We start from the raw sequence: 6,382 nt of genomic DNA, 5'->3' as shown, positions 1-6,382 counted from the left end.
CCTGCAGTGGGCACCAAATTCCAGCTCCTCAGACAAATCGAGCTTAGCTTTAAAGATGGCTGAAAACGCAGGTGGTCTCAGGGCCACGTGGCCCCACCGGAGCAGCTGTGATGGAACAGCTCACCCGGCCATCTTCCACCCCAGAGAGGAAGAGGCCTGCAACAGACCAGAAAATGACCCACTCAGTCATGCTGCTTACTTATGGCCCCAAACCGGAGCATTTAATTCTCTAACTGTGGCTTTTATTGCAGTGGCATGCGCATTTGCATCACTTTATGTGCCATAACAGTGGAGAGGCTGGTTTTTGGTTTTTTGTTTTTAAAGATAATGAGAAAAGTCTCTAACATTCAGCCAGAACGTATCCTTGTGGCTGGTGTAGATTTTTAGCCAAGTGATACTGTATAAAATCAGGAAAAGGCAAACATGTGGATTATCTACATCTCCCCTTAACTGCAGGAGATAACATAAAACTGCAGGAAGTACCCAGCGAAAGGAATACAAGCAGTCTATTCAGCCCCCGGCTCCTCCCCTGCCTGCCCCAGGAACTCCCTTCCGCAGATTAGGATGGGCAAGCTGAGAAACACACACCCTGCCCCCGTGCCTTGTCCCTGCTGGGCTGGGCTCCTATTTCCTCAGCGTCTGTGTTGTATCTGCTGGAGTTTATGTCAGGCAGGTGAAGCGGCTCCGGCGAAAGTCACAGGCTGGCTTTGGCCGTCTGGATTTTGTCCAACTCATGCACTCTTATTGTACATTACTTATGTGCAAGTCCACCTGCAGAGGAATGTGATCTTAGGGAGGTCAAGAAAAGTGACAGCTGGGCCAGCCCAGTGGCATAGTGGTTAAAGTTCATGCCCTCTGCTTCGGCGGCCCAGGATTTGCAGGTTTGGATCCCGGGCACAGACCCACATACTGCTCATTAAGCCACGCTGTGGCAGTGTCCCACATACAAAATATAGGAAGATTGGCACAGATATTAGCTCTGCGACAATCTTCCTCAAGCAAAAAAGAGGAAGACTAGCAATAGATGTTAGCTCAGAGCCAATCTTCCTCACCAAAAAAGGAAGAAAGAAAGAAAAGTGATGGAGACAGCCTGCCTTGATTCTTTGGGAGAATTCTGATTAGTAAGAATGGCCTGTGATTAAGGAGAATGGTGCCTAGTCTCCAGGTGGGTATTCCTGCCCAGACCCACCAAGTATGGTTGGGCAGGGCTGTGTCCTTGTCAACGGTGCCCCCAGAGACATTTATTGCACTCCCGCCCTGCACAGCAGTCCATGGCAACCTTGCTCTGCCTGGCTCCAGGGCGGACTCAGCCCTCCTGAGGCAGCAGTTGGTGGGCAGGAGGGGGTCTCCTCGGCTCACCCAAACCCAGAGGTAGTCCACGCCAACTCCCAGAGCAAGCTACAGCTGCATTTTAGGTCCCACTGGGGGCCATTTATGGAAATTTGTGGATTAGCTAAGTGAGGTCTGGGAACTGGATCCAACTTAGAGATAGGAAAGCCCATCCTGTGCCGTGGCCTTCTGCAGACCAGAGAGAGTGGGCTTCCCAGCCGAGGGTTTGTCACTCAGAGACAAACTTGGGCATGTCTTCTCCCTCCAGGGCAGCCTTCCTGATGGTGTAGGCTCACCAAACCGCAGGTCCCAGAGAGGGCTGTGCATAGCCTCAGGGAGCACAGAGGCTTCCTTCCCAGCAAGGGCAGAAGAAACCCCAGAGGTGCTTCTCCTGGAGCGGATGCTCAGGAGAGCCTGGGATCTCTGTAAATGCAGAGCAAGAACGGAACAGCACAGACCCAGGCAGCTGCCTGGAGGAAGGAACCACCACCAACCAAACCCCTTGCAATGCGAGTGCTCTACAATTTCCAAAATGCGCTCAAAGCTATGTTCTCCATCGAGGGAAGGACATCTTGTCGCTGCACACCGTTCCTGATGTTCTAAACCAAACAGCCAGAAACGTGAAGATAAAACAAAAGGAGAGGCCAGCCTGGTGGCGCAGAGTGTAAGTTTGCACGTTCCAGTTCGGCAGCTGAGGGTTCGCCAGCTCGGATCCCAAGTGTGGACCTACACACCACTTGTCAAGCCATGCTGTGGCAGGCGTCCCACATATAAAGTAGAGGAAGATGGGCACAGATGTTAGCCCAGGGCCAGGCTTCCTCAGCAAAAAGAGGAGGATTGGCGGCAGATGTTAGCTCAGGGCTAATCTTCCTAAAATAAAATAAAAACTTGGAAAAAAAAACCCAAAAGGAACCAACAGAAACAAATCCGTGCATCCTCCAGCTTCTCACAGCAGACTCAGCTCTGACACTGGGAATGAGGAAGACAAGAAGACCCTGCCAGGTCAGTCCTCTGACGTCCTCATTGATCCGATTCTTTCACCATCAAAGGGGAATGCGGTAAAACCAGCAGGAGCGGAAAAAAGACGAAAAGAACAAGAGCGAGTAGGGAGACCGGTGCTGAGTCACGCTTTTACAGGGACCCAGGTTTGAGGCCTTTGCTGGCGGCAAATAATGAAAATCTAACCATCGCTCTTTCCAGCATTCTCATTGATGAATAAACGCAAGAACTGGTCTATTTGTATATATGTACATCTACGTGATTCATTAGAACTCACAAAAATATTTACTCAGTTGGGAATTAGAATCAACAATCCCAAAGTTAGAAGAACAGCACTGTAGATGGTAATTTCAAATTTCTAATGGAAAAACACTCCCTCTCTGCCTCTTAAGATGGCAGAGGCTATGTGTGTGTTGAAGGTGTTGGGACAGGAAGGGACCCTCACCTGGACTCTAAGCCACCAGCCCACCCAGCCATGTGCAGGAGGCTGGCAGCACAGGCCCAGGGCCTGGTTGGGGATGTCCCTCTTGGGCCCTCCCACTTTGCTCTCCTCTTCACCCTGGCTTGTCCCTACCACTGTGTTCTTGCATCTTTCTTGTTCCTGATCCCACAGGCTTTTTCTCCCATTTCCAGGCTTCCTTGTGGAAATCTGTCTTCTTTGACTGTGCCCTGGGATACGGGACATGGTGGACGTGATGCTGTCCTGCTCCAGGCCACCAAGGATAACCTCCCTGGGACCGCAACTCTCCCCCTGTGCCCAGAGGGCCTGGGGCAGCAGCTCCTCAAGTAGGGAGGCATCCTTCACTTAACAGGTATGAACCAGCACCCATCCCCTGCCGGGCCCTCCACCTGCCTTGGAGAGACAGCAGAGAACATGAAGGGCCTGTTCCCACGGAGCCCCCAGTGTAGTGGGCAGGACCGAGAATCAAGAAATAACCACACACAGAAACTAGGAAATACCGCACAGTGGTAACTGTTCTGCAGAAAACCAGAACAGGATATCAGAGGGCACCTGGGTAGTCAGCGAAGGCCTCTCTGGAGAGGTGACCTTAAGCTTAGACGGAAGAAGAAGGCAGCTCTGCAAGGTTGGGGCAGGGGTCAGCATTCCGGGAGGAGAGAACAGCTGGTTCAAGGCCTCCGGGCAGGAGAGAGCCTGGCGTGTGTGCGAAAGAACAAGAGTGAGCGGGGAGCAGGTGGGGAGCCTGTAGGACTTTCAATATATGTTCTGAACAGGAAGAGAAACCAACCAGTAGGGGGCTTTAAGAAGGGCAGGATGGGTCTGGTTTATAATTGTTAGATACCATTTTGATTGTTGTGTGGAGGAGATGTCTACAGAGAAGCCTGACACGGGGCAGGACGACTGGGTAGGAAGTGCACTCTGGGATCCCATCAAAGGAGAGGGAAAGGGCGCTGACAGTGTCCTCCACGGGGACCGTTGCTGCCACGAGGGGCTCCAACATGACACTTGGGAATGTCCCATGCTTTTTGTTTGTGGTTCACGAGGGAACCCCATCATTGATGCAGGCAGTGCCTTCCCCCTCATGCCATCCTTGCGAGCTCTTCTACCACAGAGCTTGACTAAATCCAGTGGAACACAGAGATGTTCTAATGGAAAGACCACAGGTCCTGAAGCTGGGATGACCAGGGTTTCGGCCCCATCTTAGCCACCTTCTAACTCAGTGGTCCAGGTCAAGTGGCTGAATTTCCCTGAGCCTCAGCTTCCTCATATGTAAAATCAGGATAATAATTGCCCCACAGTGCTATGTGTGAACTAACTTGTTTAAGCTCCCAGCACAGAGCTTGGCACGTTGTAGGCAATCAAAATGTCTTCATGGCAGTGTGGTAGTCATAGCAATAAAATAATACTCATTCATTGAACAAATATTTATGAAGTGCCTCTTATGTGCCAAGTACTGTTCTAGGTGCCTGAGATACATCAGTGCACAAAGTAAACCAAAGCCCCTGCCCTATGGAGCTGATGTTCTAGAAAAGAAGACACACAAAGGTGTAACCAGTTTTTTTTTTTTTAAAAGTAAATACAGTTATATGCTGCATAATGTCATTTCCGTCAACGGTGGGACACATATAGGACAGCAGTCCCGTAAGATTAGTACCATACAGCCTAGGTGTGTAGGAGCCTGTACCATCTAAGTGTGTGTAAGTGCACTGTGATATCCACACAACAAAATCACCTAACAACACATTTCTCAGAAAAATATCCCTATCGTTAAGCAACGCATGACTGTAGTTTGTTAAAAGATGACAATTACTACGGGGAAAAAATGGAGCAGAGTGAAGAGGGTGGAGCGCTGGGCTGGAGGGAGGGGGAGCAGGGGGGTCAGACTGGGCTTCCTGGTAAAGGCGACATTGAGCAAAGACTTCGAGGAGGCGAGGAGTGAGCTGTGTGGATCTCTGGGGGACAAGCATTGAGGACCAAGGGTGCAGCCAGCGCGCAGCCCTGAGCAGGAGAGCACCCGGAGTGTCTGAGGACCAGCAAGGAGGCCACTGGGGCTGGAGGGGTTGGGAGTGGAAAGTAGAAGATGATATGGGGGTGGTGACCAGGTCCAGCTTGCCAAGGGCCTTGTAGGTCATTGTAAGGACTGAGGCTTTCACACTGAGAAGATGGGGGCCATTGGAAGGTTGTAAAGAGGGATAAGATCCAACTTACGTTTCAAATGGACCCCTCGAGCTGCAGAGTTGAGATGAGGCTGTGGGGGCGAGGCCAAAAGGCAAGTTAAGAGGCTGCGGTGGTAATTCAGGGGAGGGGTGATGATGGCCAGACAGGGTGACCGTCACGGCAATGGTAGCAAAACTGACACAACAGCTTCATCCTAGTTATCAAACGTTGTCTTCAAAGATAGACCCAGTCATTGAGAACCCCTTAGTCATTTCTATCTTTAAATGATCTCACAGGGAAGAAACACTTCGCCAACAGCTTCCCTCCCTTAACCCGGAATGCACCACACAGTCATCCCTTGACTTTCTGGTCCTCAGTCCTCCCCACTACCCCTGTCCTACCCGCCACTGGCCGGGCCAGCTCCACACTCAGACCCTGGCTTCTTCCTGGCTTCTGACCTTTGGCTCCGTCTCCTGGCTTCTCCTCTTGGTGCTGTCTCTCAGCCCAGTGGCTCCAGGCACAGAACGTACAGTAAGGACCTTCCTATTTGACTTGGCCCGATGGTACCACCACTGGACACCATCCACGTGGGCACATCTCATCTGGCCTGGCCTGACAAGTGGGCAGCCCTGCTGACCAAAAACCAACAGACTGGGTTCAGAGGTGAGACTAGGAAGAAGGGAAGAGACTCACTCGCTAAAGAGAGAGGCAATAGAAGAGCGAGATGCTTGTCCCTATGGATTTCAAGATGGTGCGACTCTAGAATGATTGCTAGGACAATAATAAATATTGCCACTCTCTGAGTTTCCACCCTATGCCAGCACTGGGCAGGCATTTTGTATCCTCTGATCTCACAGCAATTGTAAGCATGGGGTGAGAAGTAATTGAGCTTCAGAGAGCTTTAGAAACACGTCCAGATAACACATCTAGCGGTGCAGAGCAAGATTGCATCCCAGGGGTATCTCCGCACAGGCTGAATCATCTCCCTTACAGCACCTCCATCAAATGATTGCCCATGTAGCATGGACAGGTGGGAATATGTCAGAGAGTCTTTGCACCCCTTTCCAGAAGAGAACCTGGAAAGTAAGCTTGTCTCAGGCCTGGCCTGGACCATGGTCAGTCTCAAACCCTGTGTGTTCATTTGTCCTGGTTTCTGTATTTGTGTGTTAATAGGCTTTTGGGTCTTTTTCAGGCATATCTGTCTTTTCTGTTTCCCCCAGATTTTCAGCTCCTCAGTGGAAGGACTGAACCATGTAGTTCTCGTTTCCGGTTCCACAGCTCCCAGCTCTGTACCCAGGGAACATTCGATGAATGTTATTGACTGGCTGACTCAGGCCCTGTCTGCCCACATGAGCCATTTTGAGCAGCTTTGACTGAAATACGGACAGAGTCACTTAGAGCCAAATAAGCAGTCTGATCGACTCTCTTCTCCCTCCC

At 50.9% G+C, this 6,382-nt stretch overlaps 1 long non-coding RNA gene across 1 annotated transcript in view; it reads left to right on the top strand.

The window, feature by feature from the left end:
- The window catches only part of LOC139074929 (uncharacterized), a 74,427-nt gene that overhangs the window by 6,400 nt on the left and 61,645 nt on the right, over positions 1-6,382 (top strand). The window contains exon 2 of the long non-coding RNA XR_011524942.1: positions 2,962-3,140. This is a non-coding gene — a long non-coding RNA (uncharacterized lncRNA). The remainder of the gene's footprint in view (positions 1-2,961; positions 3,141-6,382) is intronic.

Source organism: Equus przewalskii, chromosome 1, assembly GCF_037783145.1.
Source record: "Equus przewalskii isolate Varuska chromosome 1, EquPr2, whole genome shotgun sequence".
Classification (NCBI taxonomy): Eukaryota; Metazoa; Chordata; class Mammalia; order Perissodactyla; family Equidae; genus Equus; species Equus przewalskii.
Note: the sequence above shows the minus strand (reverse complement) of the source record. Positions and strands in the feature narration are given on the sequence as shown.